The following is a 24,843-nucleotide window of genomic DNA, read 5'->3' as shown; positions in this document are numbered from 1 at the left end:
GGTAAAATTGTGATTTAGTCCTCAAAATTCTTCACCTTTTCAATTTGGTCCTAATTCATCCATTTTCCTTAGTTTCTAGATTATTCCACCCTTAAAATATTTACACTATTGATCATTCAACTTTTTTGTATTTACACTTTAATCCCTCAAATTTTGAGTATTTACTCTTGGGCAACAAAAATTTTCTCACTTTTGTGATTTAATCCTTTCTTGAATTAATATGTCATAATATAATTCCCAATGTTGCCATAACTCAAAATTTCCCTTTTTGTCACTTTATTTCCTTATTTTACTATCAAGGATACCTACTTTCTTACTGTAGTAATTTTCGGGGTATTACACAGAAGCAACAAGAAAATATGACAAACTCCAACTACAGGTTTAGAATATGATAAAGATGTTTCAGGAGTCGTAGAATCCGCCATCTTAGACTTTTGTTTTCTTATTGTGAGAATATCTTAACAATATAACTTTTGAATATAATATATTTTGTTTTATTTCATTTATTAATTTAGATCATATACATCTTTCTTTCGTAATAGTATCATTTAGATTTGAAGTTTTTGGTTGGATTTGATGTTAGAGGAAATTATGTTGAAAATTTGGGTTCTATATGAATAAAAATGGATTGGTAAAATCTACTAAAATTAGTAGCGTTTTCCCAATAACGCTGCTAAAAAACATGATCTTTAGTGGCGTTTTTAGGAAAAGCGCCGCTATAGAACATGACTTTTAGTGGTACATTTACTAAAAACGCCACTAAAGTACATGAATTTTAGTGGCGTTTGTGAGAAAAGTACCGCTAAAGATCATATTCTGTAGCGGCGTTTTTAGTAAAAGCGACGCTAAAGGTCGTGTTTTTTAGCGGGATTTTTAGAAAAAAAACGCCGCTAAAGGTCATGTTCTATAACGGCATTTTCATACATAAACTCCGTAAAATTTAGCGGCGTTATCTGTAATGGCGTTTTTTGCGGTGTTATATGTAGCGGTGTTCTTTGCGCCGCTTATAAAAACGCCGTAAATTGTTTTAGTGGCGCTTATAAACGCCACTATAGGACCAAAAAACCCTGCTAAAAACCTGTTTTGCGTGTGACAGAGCCAAATAGGGTGAATAGAAATTAAGTGATAAATTCATTTTTTTTTAAGAAATAGTATTTTTTTTCAATGTGGCCTCTCTTTTTTGCAAGTGGCATATAATGTACACGCAAGATAAGATTTACCGGAAGTCAAAAGTAGCTACATAAATACAATTGCATCCATAAGATGACCTACCCCTTCCTGCGAGCCAAAACTGGTTTGGCCTCCCAGACCGTGGTCCCTATGGCAATGAGGACTAATTAATTGTTTACCCTGTTTTCATTACTTCCCACCCTCTTCCTCATCACCCATTACTTACCAACATGCAAAATCTAAGACAACCAAAAGGCAGCCCTGCTCACGCTTTCTTTTCATTCCCTCATCAGAAAACGTAAGCCTCCATTTTCAAACTAGCTGCATTCCCTACATGTAACTCCCCTCCCCCCCCCCCCTTTTAGCTACCCTCCTTTCCATGTATTTTCATGGTCCAATTAATTGCCTGCAGGATGCACATCAATCCTTCTTACCAACTACTTCTATGATATAATGCTAGTTTGACTTTCTTTTATAAATTTTGATTTTAAAAAAAAAATACATATTTGTATCAAATACATATCTATATTCATCACCCCGAGCTATTAACTTAATTTATGAATATGCAACCAGCAGAAGCACTCGGCTCAGCTACCAAGTGCCTTGTTTGTTAGTTCAGAAATTAACTTCTCGGATCTCACTTTCATAAGCAACCCCAAACCCCAAGTACTAAAGCATTGGAACAACCTTTACTCTGACTTTTAAAAACATTGTCGACAAAAACAGCCATATATTTCGAACATAACCTAAAAAAGCTGGAAAAAAAATAAATGGAAGCATATGTAAGGAAGGCATTATCCTGGACAGATAAGTATGAGTAGAAAACATAGCGGCTTTCAATTGCCTTGTGCGGTGCGCGGGTGCATATTCTTAATTTTCTTGGCTTTGGGGGATGACCATGGAAACTCAAGTTCCTATTGGTTAAAACTTATATTTATGAGTTGCACACGCAATGATCTCCTTTACGGTGTAATTTATTTTAGGTTCCTACCAATTTTAAAATTGGAAAGTTTTAGGAATATACTTTTAAAGTGAAAAAAAGCCTTTAAAACTATAAATTTAAAAATATTTCAAATTTAAAATATTTTTAAAAATTCAAAAAATTACAATATAATCTTCAAAAGTTCAAAACATTACAAAACAATTCCTAAATTTATTGAAAATCGCAATAAAAATAATATAAATATATAAATTTAAAAAATTATAATTTTAAAAATCTTAAATCATAATTATTTTTTTAATTTCTTTTCGTAAATGGCATAATCTCACTCTTAATTTTTAATAATATTGGGAGAAAATTTTCAAAATCTAAAAAATAGTTTAAAATAAAAAAATCTTTAGAGGATAAAATAGTCAAGAACCTAAAGAGTATTACACCTATTTTTACTATAATATTCTCGATAGCATATATGCATAGAATTAAGTTATTCCAATAATATAAATTTAATTTAATTTGATATATAAATACTTATAAATATATTAAGTTAGATATTTAGAAAATTTTGGGAGGCACAACTGGCTATTCTTATACTCCACCTCAGTGCACATGCAACCTAATATATATCAATTAAAAACACTGTTTCCACATCGTTTCAATTAGCAAGATTGAGCCCCATCGTATTAAATTTCTCAACAAACTTTAGCTGTCCTTTTTTATAGTATTAATGTTCCATCTGTTTAGGTGTCAACAGCCCCAACATTTTTACCAATATTGTTGCCACAATTTTGAAGTTGTGGATTCGATTCAACTTAAGAATGTACTCCAAAAAAGTATTATATTTACAATGATATTGTAAAACTCTGAAATTTTTTTATTGAGATAAGTATTTGAAGTGATCGGTAAATTGCTAATTGAAAGTGGTCATTTTCATCGTCTCTACGATAACCTAATACTTATCATATTTAATGTTGATAATTTATTGAAACAATTTTTTGTGCATGCTAATATTCTCCATATATGCAAACTTGATTTTGAAGTCCAATTCAGTTAAAACAACTTTCCTAGAAGATTGCATTTGTTTGGATCAAGCAATTGAATCATATGGATTGTGGAGAACGGAACAAGATCGCATTGAGGATATCATTAAAGGATGAATCTCCAACTGTTCACTTTACATTAGTCTTTATTAGTATATTGTATTTTTTTTTTATAGCTAAGGGGTTGGATCGTAACTGATCTCTTAACAAGTTTTGAAAACTTCTATTTATTAATAGATTTGTATAGGTTTTTGTACAAAGCATAGAGATCATTTTATTGTTCACAAAGGAATGTATTTTGTGAGTGTATTCGAGAGTAGACAGTTTGTGTTTACAAACTAATTTCTTAGAGGGGAATTTAGAAGTGAGTGGTCTAATTTTTAGGTATAAAAGTGAGGTTTTTATACTAGAGAGTGTTAGGACCTGATTCACTTGTTGTACTGGTAAAATATATAGTAAATTTAGTCATTAAGCTAAGCTTTGCAGATATAGAAAGATCGAACCGCGTAAACAATCATTTGTGTCTATTGTTTACTTTATTTTTGTTTGTTAATCATAGTGGTAATCGAAATGACCATGGCAGCATTTTGATAGTAATTAGCAATGGTTTGATTCAACATTCAATAATCTCATATTCCCAACAATATAAACATTCCGAAATATATGAGATAATCTCTATATCATATATTCTTTAAGTAATTTTACATTACGAGGGATGTCGAAACCATTTATTTAAAAACAAAAAATTTAGGTTGTCGACTTTAAAAAATGAAAATTGGGAGTCGCCACCAATCTTTTATTAAGGTGTGATTGGATCACCTAAAAAAACGGCTTTGGTCTACGAGTTTTAGAAAAACGGATCCGGGAGTCAGTTACGTACGAGGAAGGATTAGCACAGTTAATTAATTACTGTCTTAATGTCAAAAATTTGAAAAATATAATCCTTAGCAAAAACTTAAAAACGTTACTTATTAAGACCCTTATCATTTTGAAGAAAAAAATGTCACACCCAATGCGTTAGGGCACAACATTCTGATTTCCTAAAAAATGAATTAGTCTAAAACTCGTGTAATAAAAATTTAAAAGAATATTCATTTGTTTAAGATTTAAGAAATCGCAGGCCAATACGTTAGGGCACAATTCCTCAAAATCCAAACTTGAAATATTTCCTTTATTTTTTTTTTCAAAAAATCTTTGTCTCGAGAAATTAATACGTCACATCCAATACGTTAGGATACAACATATTTAACTCCCCAACAACAAGCTTTTTATTTTATATATATTTTTATTAATGAGCAACCCTCAATCGTTGGATTTAACGAAGAAAATCGGAACCCAATACGTTAGGGCTCAATTTCCTTGAAAATCCTAAATACGAGTGTTATCTCAATTTTGAAATTTTAAAATCGAAAAAAAAATTATGTGATGCTACATTAAATGTAAAATGTAATAATAAATACAACAATGGCATAGAAATAAACGAAATTAATGTACATAAACAACGACATGTAAAATATCAAATGAATATAAATGAAAACATAAATTAATAAGCAAATGAAGGAAATAAACAAAAATATAAAGACAAAAAGGTACAAAATATATATACATTTGAAATTATGAAGAATAAAAGACATAAAGATAATTTACTCATAAAATTTTGGGTTATAAAACTTATATATATATAAAATACATAATGCATTTATGAAAACAAGGAAAATATAAATATATACATATAAAATATATTCATGCATTTACAAAAAAATGAAATATATAAGTATAATATAAAACGTGAAAAATATTTATAATAAGCTTTGAATGGAGTATAAATATATGTGTATATATTACAAAATGTATAAACATATAAAAAACCATAGAATATGGGCAAGCGTATAAATATTATGAAATATAAATGTGTATATATATATGTATATATATTAACATGCATATCTACATATATGTAGGTATAATAATATATAATAATAATAATAATAATAATAATAATAATAATAATAACAAAATTAATAAAATAGACTAAAAACATAAAATGAAAGATTAAGGATTAAATTGAAAATCAACATAATTTTAAAAAAATGAAGGGCCCAATTAAAATGCGCGAATAACTCATAGGGCTCGAATGGGAAAATATCTCCATCCTTTGAAATGCGTCACTTTATTAGGGCTAAATAAAATAAATAAACAAAATTCGCAGCGGTATCACCTTCTCCCTTTTTTAAAATCGTAAATAAGTAAAAAATAATCGAAAAGGAAAAAAAAGAAAACAGTAAGCCACCTTTAAAAAATTGTCAATCGTTCTCCCTTTTTTTTTATTCTTTTCTTTTTTCTTTTTTTTTTCGACAATGAAGGGAGAGACCTCTATTTATAGCTGAGCCTCCCCAAATCCAACGGTATAGATTAATTACATCAACGGCTAAGATTAAAAGGTATCTACAAATTAAATCTCTAAGATTACAAAATCATATCTTCTAAGATTGTATATATCATATCTAAGATTGCATATATCATATCTAAGATTGCATATATCATATCTAAGATTGTATATCCTCGAAAATTATGTTTCCATATGTGAGCCCAGGCTAAAATTGGGTATTACAGCTGCCCCTCTTTGCTCGTTGTCGTGTAACAGGAACGGAGCAAATACTTTAGAAATGGCCAACTTTTGCCCGGTCATGCTGGATCTTGGTGCTCTTCTTCTTCAAGCAGCCACATCCATCCTACTGCATCTTCAGAGGTATAGGAATTGGTGTCTCGATCCACTCCACCGCAACATCGGAGAGATAGGATTGGTGACTCGTAACTTTTAATCTGCTTAACTGTAATTTCAGAGAGATAAAATCCATCACTCTAATTCACTCCACTACAACTTAAGGAGACAAGATTTGTTTATTTAGTCTGCCTCACTGCAACTTCAGGAGGATAAGACTTGTTTACTTAATCTGCTCTACTGCAACTTCAGGGAGATAAGACTAGACCCGATCTGCTCTCTGCAACTTCAGAGAGATAAGATCCAAGGTTTTGATCCGCTCCACTGCAACTTTAGGCAGATAGGATTATCGGCTCTAATCTGCTCCACTGTAACTTCAGGGAGATAAGATTTTCCATCTTCAGTCTACCTCACTGCAACTTCAGGAGGATAAGACTTGCTTGCTGAGTCTGCTCCACTACAACTTCAGGGAGATAGGATTATTGGCTTTAATCTACTCCACTACAACTTCATGGAGATAAGATTTGCCATCTTCAGTCTGTCTCACTGCAACTTCAGGAGGATAAGACTTGCTTACTTAGTTTGTTCCACTGCAACTTCAGGGAGATAAGACTAAATGCGATCTGCTCTCTGTAACTTCAGAGAGATAAGATCTGTGATATTAATCCACTCCACTGCAACTTCAAGGAGATAGGATTATTGGCTTTAATCTGCTTCCCACTATCTTGGAAAGATATGATTTGCCGTCTTCGATCTGCTCCACTACTGCTTAGGGAGATAAGATCTACAATCTTCAACCTACTCCGCTGCTGCTCAGGGAGATAAGGCTTGGTGGCCTAAATCTGCTTCCCACTATCTTGGAAAGATATGATTTACCGTCTTCGATCTGCTCCACTATTGCTTAGGGAGATAAGATCTACAATCTTCAACCTACTCCGCTGCTGCTCAGGGAGACAAGGCTTGGTAGCTTAAATCTACTTCCCACTATCTTGGAAAGATAAGATTTACCGTCTTTGATCTGCTCCACTACTGCTTAGGGAGATAAGATCTACAATCTTTAACCTTCTCCGCTGCTGCTCAGGAAGACAAGGCTTGGTGGCTTAAATCTGCTTCCCATTATCTTGGAAAGATAAGATTTGCCGTCTTCGATTTGCTCCACTACTGCTTAGGGAGATAAGATCTATAATCTTCAACCTTCTCCGCTACTGCTCAGGGAGACAAGGCTTGGTGACTTAAATCTGCTTCTCACTATCTTGGAAAGATAAGATTTGCTGTCTTCGATCTGCTTCACTATTGCTTAGGGAGATAAGATCTACAATTTTTAACCTACTCCGCTGCTACTTAGGGAGACAAGGCTTAGTGGCTTAAATCTGCTTCCCACTATCTTGGAAAGATAAGATTTGTCGTCTTCAATCTGCTCCACTACTGTTTAAGGAGATAAGATCTACAATCTTCAACCTACTCCACTGCTGCTCAGGGAGACAAGGCTTGGTGGCTTAAATCTGCTTCCCACTATCTTGGAAAGATAAGATTTGTCATTTTCGATCTGCTCCACTACTGCTTAGGGAGATAATATCTACAATCTTCAACCTTCTCCGCTGCTGCTCAGGGAGACAAGGCTTGGTGGCTTAAATCTGCTTCCCACTATCTTGGAAAGATAAGATTTGCTGTCTTCGATCTGCTCCACTACTGCTTAGGGAGATAAGATCTACAATCTTCAACCTTTTCACCGGTTTGTTCTCTGGGGAACATGACCTGTATAATTTATTTTATGAACCTAATCATGCCTAGTGATTAGGATGTCATGATCAGAATGAGTCAAATGCTCCTAACTAGGTATGTATGAATGATGAATGCAGAATGTCATTTTTTTTACAGCGATATTTCTTTATCGCTTAAGTTATCACTGCTCGACATTTATTAAGGTTTTATCACTGACGCGCCATAACGCCTTCGCTCAGCTGGTGTCTCCATTTAGTCATATTGCCCCCACTGTAAACCTCAAAGTTCAATCCACTAGGACGCAAAATTTGTACCATTATTCTCCCACTGCAACCTGAAGGTAGACATATATAGCTTTTTCTCAATCCACTCCTATCACAATTCAAGGCTACAAAATGTGAAATTCTTTGGTCCTTTACACTATGCCTATAGTGTCGTACCAAAGGCTTATGCGCAAATGAAGGCTCTCTTCCCCGAGGTAGCCTCTTTCTATTGCCTGGTGATCATTACTTGCTTCTTGATTTAAGCTTTCTCATCAACACGACATCTTATCATTTTGTTCAACCAATGTTTTTGAGAACAAAATCCAAAGAGAAAGTCCTAGTTTAGACTCTTCCTTTTCAGATTTCCAACCTTTAAACCTAGTGCGTTCTAAATAATAGTCATGTTTTAGGCTCATGTATTATTTAGAAACTTATAGAGTAATATGCAAAACTTCCCTTGTGAAAGTTTTATTAGTCCATTAATCATTATTCCAATGCAACATACTTGCGAAAAAGGTCATAACAATGGATAAGAATAAAGTTCATTCTGAGCATAGCTCGAAAGGAATAAATTATCAAAAATAGTAAATAAAGATAAATAAATTGATTGGGAATGTGTATCTTGGAAAAGAATGAAGTATTCCAAGAACAATAAATTCAAAAAAAAAAGTATAGAGACGAGGTGCCCCAGATATCGCAGCTTGAACTTCTCTGTACAAACTTCCTGAAGACCATTTTGAGTTTGACATGTATTTAGGAGATCTACATTACTCTATCGATGCCCCAAGATGTCGCGTACCCTTTCCTGCAGACTAAGGCATAACAAGATCACAGCATGCCCCATTCTAATCAATATTTGAGCTGCTCTAATTACCTCATACCCATTCTGATCAATATTTGAGCCGCCCTTTTCGGGTTTTCAACTCAAATCCCCTTTTGTCTAAGGCGCCCTTTGCGGGTTTTCACCATAGCCTCTCCATTTTACTTTTTCATTTTTCATTTTTCATTTTTCACTTTTTCATTTTTTTCATTTTGTCATCATTTTTTTTACTCAAAGTGCCCTTTGCGGGTTTCTAACCTTGGTCATCTCTTTCCTTAAGCGGAGTATTTCCTGACTGAATCTGAGTTTGCAGGACTTTGCAAGTTTATCATCCATCTCGCTCAAAATCAAAGCTCATTTGAAAACAAACCTTCTCTATAACATAAGGTTCTTCCCAATCCGTTTCCCTTCAAAATATTTTTTGTAGAGAGAGGATCTTCAACATTAGGTCACCCTCGTGGAATTCTCTGGGCTGAACCTTTTGTTAGCTCACATTATTTTATTCTAGCGCATTTGACCATGATGGATAACTTTGAATATTCCTCTTCAATCAGAATTGGATCCAAAAACTCAGAGAGAAAGAATCTCGTCTTCAATAAGTAAAAACCGCGATAGGCCCAAGAGAAAGGCAAAGCCCCGATAGAGACAAGCCCTTTTCATCCCTTTCGATCAGAATCAATGTCATTCCAGATAAGGTTTTTCACATAAAAATCTTCCACTTTCATTTTGTATGCGAAAGATCTTCTTCAGTATCAGGTTTCTCTCGTAGAGCCTTTTGGGACGAAATTTAACTATGACGAAAAACTTTAGATCTTCCTTTTCGATTAGGATAAAATCCAACCAAAATTTGGAGAGATAAAAACTCGATCTCAATGGGCAAAACTATGATAAGTCAAAGAGAAAAGCGTTACCCCGGTAAAAAAATTCATTGTATCATTCATGATGTTGAGCATACTGCAAATTTCTGATATCATGTCATTGTTCAAATTACAATGTCAAAGATTAACCTGGGCATATCCTAGTATGACTATGTGAAGACGTCGTTGAACTCTTGAGGTAACTCAACAAGGTCCTGCCTTGTTTCTCCGGTTATGCACGTTCACAATCTCTATTGTCTCTTCATAAGGTAAAGTTTGTTTCTCTTCCTGTCCTATCATCCTCAATAAATCTGGAGATAGGCTACAATCTATGTCATTCTCAAAGTCCTGAAATCCCTCTAAACACAAATCTCACTCAAAAGGAACTTCTGAGTCCGTAGTAGCGTCACTCATGTCATTGATATCTGGGGACCCATAGTAGGTGCCAAAGAATATACAAAAGAAATGTATGAATAAATATTTGTACAATATGATTACGAATGAAAGAATGATGTGGAAGAAAATCTAAAAGAATGAAAGAATAATTACTCGTAAAGAATGAAAGAATATTGGCTAATAAATACAAAGATGTCTTTTATTAGAATAATGATGTTCAGACATGAGCCTATTTTACAAAGGAATTCCTATCATTTTTAGGCTAAAAACAACAAGAATGTTCTGAACATTACTCTAAATAAGCTCTAAAGACTACAGAGATTTCTTCCGTAATCCAATTATTTTGAACACTCTCAGATTTATAAGGGCGGATATCTAACAGGGTCCCCATTTCATTTGTGTCTTCCTATATGTCATTGATGTGAACACTTCCCAACATCTCTTCATATATTGCATTCACCCCATTGTCAATCATGATTGGGTAGCGAATTTTCTGCATTAAATGAGCCATCCAACTTGACAATACCCATGTTGATGAATTTTTCAACTAGCTTTTTAAAGGTAATGCAATTCTCTATTGAGTGTCCTGTAATTCCCGCATGATAATCGCATTGTGCACTTGCGTCGTACCATTTGCGATACGGAAGCTGTGGAGGCTTCACATGTAAAGGAGAAACAACATGCGCATCGAATAAGCTTTGATATAGCTCCTTGTACGACATTGGTATTGGTGTGAACTAGAGTTTTTCAGTACCTTGCTTCACACATAATTCTCGTCTTGATGAACCCTACTGATTAGCAATCGATTTGTTGTACGTATTCACGTTGTTCACCTTATTTTCTTTTTCTTTTGAGGCTTGCCTTCTGTTATTCCCTCCAGCATCAATCTTTCCGCTCCTTATGGCACTTTCAATTATTTCACCATTCATGATTATGTCAGAAAAAAGCTTTTTGTGGCACTCTCTAACATATATGTGATGAACGGAGCTTTCAATGTATTTATGAATAGCATTGTCATTTCCCTTTCCAGGAGCGGTGGCTGAACTTGGATTGCGCCCTCCCTCCACCTCTGTGCGTACTGCCTAAAACTTTCGCCGTGTTTCTTTTCCATATTTTGCAGAGTGATTCTATCAGGTACCATGTCAGTCACATGGCTGTACTATTTTATAAACGCCTGTGCTAGATCTCTCCATGAATTAATCTGGGTACGGTTTAATCGATTGTACCACTTAGATGCTACTCATGTGAGGCTATCTTGAAAGCAATGTATCAGTAGTTGGTCGTTATTAACATGCCCAGTCATCTGTCTGCAAAACATAGTAATATGGGCTTCGGGACTACTAGTTCCGTTGTACTTCTCAAACTCTGGCATTTTGAACTTGTATGGGAGTACCAAATCCGGAACTAGGCTCAATTCTTTAGCATCCATCCTGTAGTAGCTCTCTGCAAATTCCATCGCTCTAAATTTCTCTTCCAGCCATTTGTACTTTTCCTCTAGCTGTTTTGGCAATTCATCATTCATTTTCTCCTTTCCAGCCGTCTCATCAAAGTCAAGGATAGCAGGATTAACAAGGTTGGCTCCGGGATTAGAACTTGAGCTTGCCTGAAGATTCATTAGCGTTGCAGCATCGTCCTGAAATTGCTGAGGATTAATGGTAACAGAGGACCTATGCGGGTATATCTCAACTTGCTGGGGGGTAAACTCTGGAGAATAGACAGGTCCCCCATTGTCTCCTTCTTCAACATTGAGCACAGAGCCTTTTCCTTTATCAGTTCCCTTGTTCAACCATTAAGTTAACTGAGCCATCATACTCCCTTGTGATTCTATCATTTTGTCTATCATTTTTTACTACTCGCTCATTTGCTGTTGAAGTTGCTCCTGCATTTCCTTTTGGAACTGTTAGCTTTTCCATCCTTTTATCCATGTCCCTAGTTTTTGATCGAGTATCGTAGCGGTGTTTAGTAGGCTGGTTGGTTTCCAGATTAACTGAGGAGTGATTTAAATTAATTAGAATCTTTTAGTGGACTTTAATGCTATGATATCATGCAATGCGAATGCATGAAATGAATGCATAAAGAGACGTTGATTCTGATTCAATTCCATTTAGAGAATTTTACTAGAAAATAAATCTCTTTACATAAAATGAATATTTATACAGCCTTGCCCTCATAGGCGAAGACATTCGATCATCTTCGTTAAGATAAATCTCACGAACTCTTCAAGAAAGACGTCTCTTCTATCTCCTTTTTTGCTTGATACGGACCGCAACTCATTGCTCACTTATCCTCGTGATGCTTCGTTGGCTTCTCTTTAAGAAAGTTCAGCGGCTCTCAAATAATCTTTATCATCTTGAATCTTTGGGCAACGAAGCCATAATCGTGTAGTCCTCCATTAAATTATCATTCTTCTCTTATCATGTGTTCTTGGACCATACTCGGACAACCATATTGTCATCCACTTTATCAAAAAACCCATTTCCTTATGACAAGCTCTCTATTTAGCAACTGAACGTGAATCAACACCTCTTTTTTTTATGATGAAATGAAATGTCATGTCGTGCAATCAAAATAAAACACAAAAAGTCAGTATCATAAAATATAATCAAGAAATAGTAAAACACCTAATCGGATATCTACTAGGGTTCAGTATAGTTCTACCTAAGGTGGACTCCTAAGGTTCACTATATGAAGTTCGGCTTCTAGGGCAAGGGTACCTAAACCAGCAGATTCTTCGATCCTCACCAATTATAGGCTCATATGGACCGAGTTCAATTCAGGGGAATACATTTCCCTATTGCTGCACGGAGATAAAAATCTCATGAAGACATAGGTACGAATGTATCCCGGAAGCGGTCCACTACCATGCACGGAGGTGAAAACCTCACGAAGGGCTAGTTTCTCGCTCCCACTTAAAAGGTTAAAATCAATCAACTCATGTAATGTATAATACAAAAATAACTTAGATTAATTAAGGTTAAAATCAATCAACTTTGTGGCTCGACTCTCTTATTTTTAAAAGTCTCTAGCGGAGTCGCCAAGTTGTCGAAATCATTTTTTAAAAACAAAAAATTTAGGTTGTCGACTTTAAAAAATGAAAATTGGGAGTCGCCACCAATCTTTTATTAAGGTGTGATTGGATCACCTAAAAAAACGGATTGGATCACCTAAAAAAACGGCTTTGGTCTACGAGTTTTAGAAAAACGGATCCGGGAGTCAGTTACGTACGAGGAAGGATTAGCACCCTCGTAACACCCAAAATTGGTACCTAGTTAATTAATTAGAGTCTTAATGTCGAAAATTTGAAAAATATAATCCTTAGCAAAAACTTAAAAACGTTACTTATTAAGACCCTTATCATTTCGAAGAAAAAAATGTCACACCCAATGCGTTAGGGCACAACATTCTAATTTCCTCAGAAATGAATTAGTCTAAAACTCGTGTAATAAAAATTTAAAAGAATATTCATTTGTTTAAGATTTAAGAAATCGCGGCCCAATACGTTAGGGCACAATTCCTCAAAATCTCAAACTTGAAATATTTCCTTTATTATTATTTTTTCAAAAAATCTTTGTCTCGAGAAATCAATACGTCACATCCAATACGTTAGGATACAACATATTTAACTCCCCAACAACAAGCTTTTTATTTTATATATTTTTTATTAATGAGCAACCCTCGATCGTTGGATTTAATGAAGAAAATCGGAACCCAATACGTTAGGGCTCAATTTCCTTGAAAATCCTAAATACGAGTGTTATCTCAATTTTGAAAATTTTAAAATCGAAAAAAAAATTATGTGATGCTACATTAAATGTAAAATGTAATAATAAATACAACAATGGCATAGAAATAAACGAAATTAATGTACATAAACAACGACATGTAAAATATCAAATGAATATAAATGAAAACATAAATCAATAAGCAAATGAAGGAAATAAACAAAATATATAAAGAGAAAAAGGTACAAAATATATATACATTTGAAATTATGAAGAATAAAAGACATAAAGATAATTTACTCATAAAATTTTGGGTTATAAAACTTATATATATATATATATATAAAATACATAATGCATTTATGAAAACAAGGAAAATATAAATATATACATATAAAATATATTCATGCATTTACAAAAAAATGAAATATATAAGTATAATATAAAACGTGGAAAATATTTATAATAAGCTTTGAATGGAGTATAAATATATGTGTATATATTACAAAAATGTATAAACATATAAAAATCATAGAATATGGGCAAACGTATAAATATTATGAAATATAAATGTGTATATATATATGTATAAAAATATGAAAATAAAATAATAATAAAGTATGTATATAATATGTATATATATTAAAACATTTAAAATATATATGTATATATATTAACATGCATATATTATATATGTAGGTATAATAATAATATATAATATAATAATAAAATAATAATAACAACAAAATTAATAAAATAGACTAAAAACCTAAAATGAAAGATTAAGGATTAAATTGAAAATCAACATAATTTAAAAAAAATGAAGGGCCCAATTAAAATGCGCGAATAACTCATAGGGCTCGAATGGGAAAATATCTTCATCCTTTGAAACGCGTCACTTTATTAGGGCTAAATAAAATAAATAAATAAAATTCGCAGTGGTATCACCTTCTCTCTTTTTTAAAATCGTAAATAAGTAAAAAATAATCGAAAAAGAAAAAAAAGAAAACAGTAAGCCACCTTTAAAAAACTGCCAATCGTTCTCCCTTTTTTTTATTCTTTTCTTTTTTCTTTTTTTTTTTGACAATAAAGGGAGAGGCCTCTATTTATAGCTGAGTTTCCCCAAATCCAACGGTACAGATCAATTACATCAACGGCTAAGATTAAAGGGTATCTACAAATTAAATCTCTAATATTACAAAATCATATCTTCTAAGATTGCATATATCATATCTAAGATTGCATATCATATCTAATATTGCATATCCTCGAAAATTATGTTTCCATATGTGAGCCCGGGCTAAAATTGGGTATTACAAGGGAAATATGAAATTTTAGATAATTTTACTTTTTTTTTTATTTTAATCAATATCATCTTTATGCAAATAAAAGATAAGTTTAATTAAAAACAAAATACTTGTTTTTCTTCTACGTTTTTTCCTGGCAAATTTAAAAATAAAAAACCAATTTCGGACAAGTTTCTCCTACTGTTTGTCGGATGCTGCAGTGTTAAAGCTTTGATGGTTATGATTTGGTAATTTGGTTGTACCCCTTTTTTTATTTTCAGTGTTAAAGGTTTGATGTTGTATTACCTATTATAGTAACTTTTACAAGAAGATGATGGAGGTAGAGAATTAAATCTCTAAATAAGAAATATAATAATAAGGATAATTTAATAATATGAATGTGTTAAAAGTGATTCTAATATCAAAGGTAATCTATCAACAAATAGATAGAAATAGAATAGACTTCTTTCCTAAATATTTGGACTAAATTGATTCATTGTTGAAAAATTTTACATAAATATCGCCTGATCCAAATAAGATTAGATCCAGACCGTGAAATAGATAAAATACTAATGATTATAAGTAATAATAATATTTTTATGTCCTTTGAATCAAATGCCCTTATAGCCACCGATTAAAAGATGTTATTTAATTATTATTTAAGAAGATTTCTCTCTTTTTCTTTTATGAAATATAATAAGAGGGCAAAATTCAAACAACCACTCAAATCCAAGCCACACCTAGAGCAATGAACACCCTTAACCATCAAGCCATCTTATGGGATTCAAAGGTTTAGTACAATTTTGTAATTAATATTCCATTTATGATTTGCATTAGCAGGTCCCAAGCTTGTTGAATTTTAAATTAAGCATATTAATTCCTCTTTAATTGCCAATTCAAACCAAAAATATTACCTATATTTTTGGTTAGAGGCATAACTTGAGAAGATATGTACATATGATTGATATATTATCATTTTCTTAAATTCAAAATCTCTAGGATAAATATCTTCATTTAGTTAACGTATAGAAAATGATACATTTTATAATAGATAAAGTGACATCTTTTATTTTTAATATAGCATTTTTCTAAAATTATTTTCCCATGTTTCCATTTTGATGATAAATAATTATCTAGTAATAATTAATTAATGATTTCAGTATAAATCAGATCATTGTATTTATATTTAATGGTGCTTTTGAAAAATAAAATTAATTTGTATGAAATTAATTTTTATCGTTAAGAGTTAAAATTTAATAAAAACAAAAAATTCGATATTGATGGTTGTAGAGTCCTTTTTAAATAATATTTTAAAGTTTTCTTAAATCTAACCTTAATAAATGTGTTTAAGGAAACTTAACCTATGTTATTGTTGAATTCCATTTAATTTGCTCGACATCGACAACTTTATATTTATTTAAATTTTCACCTATACCATAAAACTAACCCTAACAAATGTCTTATATAGGTCTTGACACTTGTGAGTGTTGAGTTTAATTATAATTAAATTTTAATCAGTTACATCAAAAATGAATGTTGCTTTTAAGTACCCTCTACCCTCATTTATTTTTTCATCTAAAGTTGCCCTTCATAATTGTGGACTTCTTTAAGCTAAAAGTCCTTCCAAATCCTTCTTTTCTTTTGCTTACTTCATAAATAATTTTTAAACCCTATTACGGATTTGATGATGGAAAAGAATCATATTACTCTAATACTTGTTAATAGCGTGATTTTTTATTAACTTGTTAGTTAAGCAAGTATTTATTTGTTGCTAATATTTAATTTTAGTATAATTTTTATTATATTTAATTTAAAATATTAATTTATTTTTATTTTTATTTTTATTTTCTTGCTAGGTCGAGGAACGAAATCTCTAGATTTAGAGTAACATACATTATACAATTCTAAATGAAGTGCATGATTGACTTAGAGACCATTTAAACATAGTGGATTTTTTATAAGTTGCTAAAGTACCTCATATTTTAATGTTGTCTTACAATTTTGGTGAAAATGTGGAGATCTGCGATGAAATGGCAATCACTTTGGAATATGTAGCCATAATCATGGCCTTCCAATTGAATAAGCCATTGCCATAGGTGTGGTTGAATTTAACCTTGAGCTAGAAATTCGGTGTTAATCATTCATTATCCAAATGAAGAGGATTACCTCAAGAGAAGGCGAGCGAAGTTCACCTAACTGCATACGTTAGTCAAGCATCTACTAGCTACCAATGTGAGTGACAAAAAGTTCAATTAGTATGTTAGAGTGTACAGACCATACATCATTGGTGGATTGTTTATGGTAGATAAGTGTAGGAATCTTTGCCACTTAATGTATTTACCATTGTTAGATGATTTTGCTTCTGTCAACACATCTAGTTAGGGGTCAAGGTATTGGCATTTCTATACCAAGCCCTTAACAATATGACCAATTGAAAAATAAAAGAATTGAATGGTTGCTCCACCCTCTTACAAGTATGGATGTGGATGTCGTTTACATCGTCGATCCTTTCTCATTCATGATTTTTTTCCACTAGAAAAAAGGTAAAAAAAGATATTTATATTCAATATTTAGAACATAATTTAGGTTATCATTTTCTATAATGTGTCTTATAAAAATTAATTTATTTGTATATTCTAAATGAATTTGGATCACACCACCTATTATTAAGAGTTTGCATAGATCTGAATTAACATTGATAAATATGTAAATCAAGAGGTTAATTGTTAATTTATTTTAGTATTTAATGGATTGATCATTATCATCATTTTTTTGTTTTATTAATCGTAAATGATTATTTGTTGTTTCAGTGGACACTGTACTAGGTCAAAGACTTCAAGTCCTGCTCCTAAGGGACGTAGTTGAGGAGGAACAAAGATTGGGGAGGGCTTACATGGTTGTTATAGGCTTCTACATCATTGAATGGTAGCAAAATGATCAAATGTTATATCAATTCAGCATGTGGCAACCAATTCAAAGGGAACCAAAGGATATGAGGAAAGTTTAAATTATGACTTGAGAGGTTGGGCGAAAATAAATTGAGATTATGAATGTCAAAAGTGGATTAGATATTGGCACATGTATCACCAATTTATCATCACTGGATAGTCGATCTAGGAGAACTAGGATAGTCGATCTAGGAGAACTAGGTTGACACAGATCCATATTACATGCTTTAGTTTAGGGCTAGCGGATTGCCATTCTTTTATCACAATGGCAAATATCCAATTATCATGAGCACTACGATATTAAGTAGTCATCGAAATATGAATTAATGAGCTTGAGTGCAAGCACATGTGGTATTTGATGATGAGTCTGTCCCACAACCAACCCAACCTGACCCATCCATTGGCAATAGCCATCTTAGTTGGCAGCAGCAAGGCCGAGCTCAAAGGAGTGCGCATGTTATCCATGAGCCTATTGACCCATCCATTCATAGCATAAGACCTCTTCAAATTATCTTTCATCCATATCTAGAAGTCTCATAATATCCAAACTAGCACAAATCCCCATAACAATTTGAAAGGGTACTTTGAGATAGTTCCCTCAACTGCATCATTGATCTTCAATATGGCATGTACACCAAATTTTTCAATTTTTTTCCAAAAATTTTATACACTCCAAGTCCAACCTTCATTGAGAAGCCAACTGAAGATCCGCTCGTGGTTCCACCTTGTCAATCCACCACACAATCAACATTTGCCATCGTGCAAAACACATTCGAAGAGATACCATTGATTTGGCGTTAGATTTACGGTTTAGGTTTAAGTGTTTTATATTTTGTAAAAATGGATGTAATTTTTTTTGTTTAATATGAAAAAGGTATTAGTACTTTTGTGTTTTATTTTGGGTTGATGCAATGCCATAAGTAAAATCAAAACTAATTTGAGTAAACATACAATTGGATGATTACTAATTTTAAAAATGATTTGAAATTTACAAAATTTGAATATATATATATATACAAGTTATCTATAACATATAATTCGATTGAGTAAACATAAAACGATTGAATAAGAATTCTTTAAACCGAGCATATAAATGATGTTCAACATATAATTATTAGACTGCTAATATAAAAATGAATTGAATATTACAAAATCAAAACACACAACTAATGTACAAAATTTAATGAATTGGACAAAATGTTGATTTTTAAAAATTAAATTGAATAAACATATAAATGATTGAATGAATGTTGAATAATGATAGAATCAAAATCATGTAGAGAGTAGAAGTTGAAACCCCAAATTCCACTCGAGATGTTCATTTCCTTAGTGTGTGCAATGGACGTCTATGTTTGTCATGGCCTTCATTTCGACATTAGTTGCACCTTTTTCGATGGCCTTCCTATCGCTATCCATCTTCCTTCATATTCAAATAGGCTGAGGTTGACATTTTGGTAGTCTACAACATTCTAAAATTTGGATAAACTCTATATGGCATTGGGTTTGTAAGCATCTATTCTCGATTTAGAAATGGTACAAATGAACACTCTTGTACCCTCATAATATTATCAAGTCTATACATGTTAATAAATGGCACAAAACATCAACATGCACTTCTTGCATGTTGCATAAACGTGCAAACATGGGTATCTATCTACTTGGAAAAAGCCCACAGTCACACCAACCCATTCAAAAACCAACCCTATAGGAACCAGGTGGTAACCCCGCACTAAGGGTTTAGTCTCTTCAACTTGAAACGTGAAATGCTTATTGAAATATCTAGAAATGTGATGGTTACTAAAATCATGTCCATTGGCAGCAAGTCTCTTCATAACATCCTGGCTAAAGGTATGTTCGCTTACCATCAAGTCAACAATTTCCTTCCATTATATTACCCAAAGTTTGTTAAAGTGACAATAGCTAGCTTCAACTATTTCATAACTAGAAAATAACAAGTGGACATCATCACCCCATTTATCCACTCCACAAGATTGGTTGCCATATACCCACAACATCATCCTTCATCATACAATTGTGCCCACTACTCAAACCAAAGGCTTTTTTATAAAGTCTCACGCTTTGTTATTTGTTGTCTTTATAAGGTTCGCCCTTTAGTGGAATCTAAAACAAATCTACTCATACCATGTTTAACATACTACAATTACAATCCTATAACAATAACATATTATAGTTAACATATTGTAATTTATGAAACTGGTTGTACATACTTACATTTACAAGTTGTCGTAGTTCTTTATCATTGGTCTTCCTATAGAAATTCGAGTTGATATGTCAAATATAGAATACATAATATGTCAATGGTCCAATCTAACTAATATCTGGATTTTGCATTGCAGCCACAATTCGTAAGGCTTGATCAAATATCAAACAAAATCCTTCAATGTCTTGAGCCACATATAATCACAAACATTCTAGAAAGAATGCGCAAGCTTCCTCTATCTCTTGATCCACCAGGGAGAAAGTAAGCAAAATAACTTTCCAGGCCCTAACCTAAGAAATGGCCACCAACAGCTTCTCTTTATGCTTCCCATGTAAGAATGTGTTATCTATCTAAACAATGAGTTTGTAGTACTTAAACCCTTCATTAATGGTCTGAGTGCCCAAAATAAATGATAGAAGTGCACCCCCAAACTAAATTATTGGCATACTATGCGAGAATTGCTACCATCTTGAATATTGTACCATGAGTGTGCCCTATATTTTAACTCTCCAATTATGCAGTTGGTTGTACAATTTGCTCCCAATCATCGTATAATCTTTTCATTTGCTTGTCCTATTTTCTTATATGAGATAAAATAATGATATTTATTTTTAATCTTTGCAATCAAAATAGGAACAAGTATGAAGAAGTCTACTTCGACGAACATAATGATAGAATTGTAGATAAAATCGAAATCCAATTTATGATGATCCTACGATATCATTACCACAATGCAAGTATGTGGGTCATTATATTTACAAAATTTCCATACATGTTTCCTTTATATATGCTACCGAATTATCCGTTTGCAATTCTTGCCATAATTAATGCATTTACATGCATAAACATTGGTGCTAGACTCCATGACATTGAAATCCATTAACTCCCTTATGTTGTTGTCTTTGACTCTTCTTTACACAACATCTTTTGATGGAAAAAGCTAACCAAGTGCGAAGTCACCATTGTTATCAAATGGTAACTAATTCAGATCTGATAGTTCATGAACATATTTGAGAAATTCATGCTAATGAGTGCAAATACATAATGTCTGATAACAACTTCGGGACTCATATGTACAATTACCACAACTCGTTTATGCATAAACTATTGGTTCAACTTACATATTAATATCACTGGCACCCGTAACTTCAAAATTTGTTTCTTTCTAGTTAGGCTTTGACTTCAATTTTGGTGAAGTCACCAAGATCGTCATCAGGACATTCTGGTTCTAAAAAGTTGTCGAATAAATTAGGTTGGGGTTCCTCTTAGACTACATTCTCTGAGATTGTCCTCTACCATAACTTGTAAGCATCTCCAAACAATATGGTTTGACCACTGAAGTTAGTTCAAATGTTATAGACAACATCTTGTCATACAATTTGTAAATATCCCCCATCGCGAACTCTTGAGTATATTAATTAGGATAGGTCCCTCGAGAATATTCGATATTAAGGGATTCTCTGCATTATGTACCCCCTGAATATGGTAATCCGGATAGGTAACATTAGGGGATTCTCCAAAATCATGGACCCCTAACTATAGTAATAAAAAAGGAACCCAAACTGTCCAACATTGGTGGAATACCAAAATCACATGTAGGTTTTGAGATAGTCGATGTGCTTCCATAATTTGAAATCTCATATTCTATATTGGGCATATCTTCAACCTCCACGAATAAATCTATAGTAACATCCCTACTTTCCTGATCCCAAACACCATTGTCTTAACATCTTCATTATTGTTGAGATCCAATGCAATGTATTTACACCTCTTTTTGTTATTGGACCTCGGAGATCTATACTTCATGTTAGATATGCACTTACTACTCTTGACCTGGATTTTCTTTAAGATCCTCATTTCATGTTGTTCAAGGAAGCATCACTCCTAAAAGTCATGTTAAGGGTCATATCCGATTGGAATACAACTCCATCATCAGTCAAAAATATTTCTTCATTCAAATGGATTTGTACCAAGAATTAGTCTATCATCTTAAGGCTATCAAATATTACATTCCAAACATTACAAAAAAAAAAAAACTTTATCAATTTCAACAACCCTTAATAACAAAGAATTCAACAAAATTAATGCTAATTTACTATAATGAAAAGCAAAAAACAATAACACAACTTCTTTTTACCATATGTAGAACATATTCAACAAATGTAACAACAAATAAATACAAATCTAACGATTTTAATAATTCTTAAAAACAAATAATCTAGCAAAATTAACGCTAACTTGCTACAATAATAACTATACAAAAAAAAACACAGCTTTCTAATGCCATGTATAGAACAAAATTTAACACATTAAGTAAAGAAAACCTAAATTTGACACCCACAGATTTCGAGTTCATGGTCTATCACATCAAATCCCTACTACAACTGCAAAGTACTAGATTCTTGGGAGAATCCTAAAAACTAGTCGTCACGACCTCAACATTTACGGGTGTTGAGGTCAAAGTAATGTATTTTCATCATCACCAAATGATTAGACAAATTTTTTACATATTATTCAACATAAATATCAAAATTCAACATTCGATAATCCTTTGAAAAAAATTCTAAAAAATAATTTTTGAAAAAACATACTATGAGAATTAATTTAAAAATACTATATTAAATTAAAAAAAGTAAAAATAATTTAATATAATATGTTTATTACATTATTAGATTAACTAATTTTCTAAAAAATACTATAAAAAGCAATACAAACAAAGTTGTTCAAAAAATTAAGAAAAAAAAAGGTGAACTGTCACTCTCATTCTTTTTACAAGCTTCTTGGTGCAATATAAAACAATTAAATTGAAAAATGAAAACACCATTAAAAGAATATAGTTATTATTAAAACAAGTCGACGTGAGATTGAATCACCAGCCAACAAAAACAAAGAAAAACAATAATGAAAGTAGGGGTGAGCAAAACTCGATTCGACTGAAAAAAATCGAAAAAAATTCGAATTTCGAGTTAAACGAATCGAGTTATTCGAGTTAATCGAGTTATTCGAATCAACTCGAATTTTTTTTTCGAATTTCGAGTTTGAATCGAGTTGAGTTTTCGAATTCGAATAATTCGAATAATTTGAATATCAAACTATAATATTTTACATTTTTACCCCAAACTCCCAAACCTTTTTACTTTTTCTTCGAAACTTTTACTTCTTCCCACTTTCCCCCAAAACTTTTACTCTCCTCCCCTCCCAACCCCCTAATCTACCCAAAATCCATTTCCCACCAAAATTTTACTCTCCCATTTACTTTTTCTCAAAATTTTACTCCCAAAAACCCTCAAAATCTTTTCTTTTCCCCCAAAATTTTTACTCCCTCTCACTTTTCCCCTAAAACTTTTATTCTCTTCCCATCCCACCTCCCATCTATCCCAAACTAGAGGTGCTCATGGGCCGGGCGGCCCGGCCGGACCCGCCCGAAATATGGGAGGGTTTGGGTAAAAATATAGGCCCGAAATATGGGCTTGGGAAAAAAACGAGGCCCGATTAAAAACGGGCAGGCCTCTGCACCACTTTTTGGCCGGGCCCACCCATTTTACCTGAATATAATAAATTTTTTATTTTTTTAAATTTTAAAATACTTTTTTTAATTTTTTTAATTTTAAAATATTTTTAAAATACTTTTAATTTTTTTTAATTTTAAAATATTTTTAAAATAATTTTTTTTATTTTTGTTTTAATTTTTAAAATAATTTTTTGGTATTTATTTAAAAAACGGGTCGGGCCGGGCCCGGGCTTATGAATTTTTTCCCGGGCCGGGCCTGGGCAAAATTCTAGGCCCATATTTTGGGCCGGGTCCAGGCCTAGGACCCGGGCTGAAATTTTTTTTCTAGGCCCGGCCCGGCCCGACCCATGAGCACCTCTATCCCAAACCCTCCCCCCTCCAATTTTTTTTTAATATTTTCCCTCCAAAATTTTACTCTCCCCTATTTACTTTCCTTCAAACTTTTATTCCCCAAAACTTTTTATTTTTCCTTTAAACTTTTACTTCTCACCCTTTACTCTCAAATAAAAAAATCAAAATTATCCCAAAAAAATCACTAAACTATTTATATTAAAATTGAATTATTAATTATGCCATAAAATATTCGTGTTAAAATTTTATATTGATATCAATTTCACATTTTATTTTTAAAATAACTTTTATTAAAAATTATATTTTTACATTTAATATATTTTTTAATTCCAAATTACATAGTGACAAGAATCTGAAGATAATTGAAACAACTAAGCAAGCAAATAAGCTAGCCAGTATATAAAAAATTAATAAATAAATTATGAGGTGATGAAAGTTAATAAAAAATTTGATTAAGGTGGACAAATTTTATTACGATGGGTGACAATGGTTAAAGGACCCAAAATTATTTTTTAAAATTTAACTCGAACAAATATATTCGATTCGATTCGAATTTCATCTCACTCGACTCGATTCGAGAAAACTTCAAATAAAGTTAGGATGATAAAATGATATTCGAAAACTCGATTAACTCAAAAATTTTCGATTCGATTCGATCGAATGCTCACCCCTAAATGAAAGCGTGAGACCTTGCGACTACATTAATTGCGTAGGGGTAGCGGAACAAATAGAGCCAGCTGGTGCTTACACTTAGACGAGAGTGATGTTTACATGCTATCTAATTAATTAAGGAGATCTGGGCGTTGGGTGTTTTTAAGATCCACTTTCCCACACTCAGTAAATGAAGCCACCAACCCCATCCATCACTTAATATCTA

This window comes from Gossypium raimondii, chromosome 8 (genome assembly GCF_025698545.1).
Source record: "Gossypium raimondii isolate GPD5lz chromosome 8, ASM2569854v1, whole genome shotgun sequence".
Classification (NCBI taxonomy): Eukaryota; Viridiplantae; Streptophyta; class Magnoliopsida; order Malvales; family Malvaceae; genus Gossypium; species Gossypium raimondii.
The sequence above is the reverse complement of the archived record's forward strand: the minus strand, read 5'-3'. Positions refer to the sequence as shown.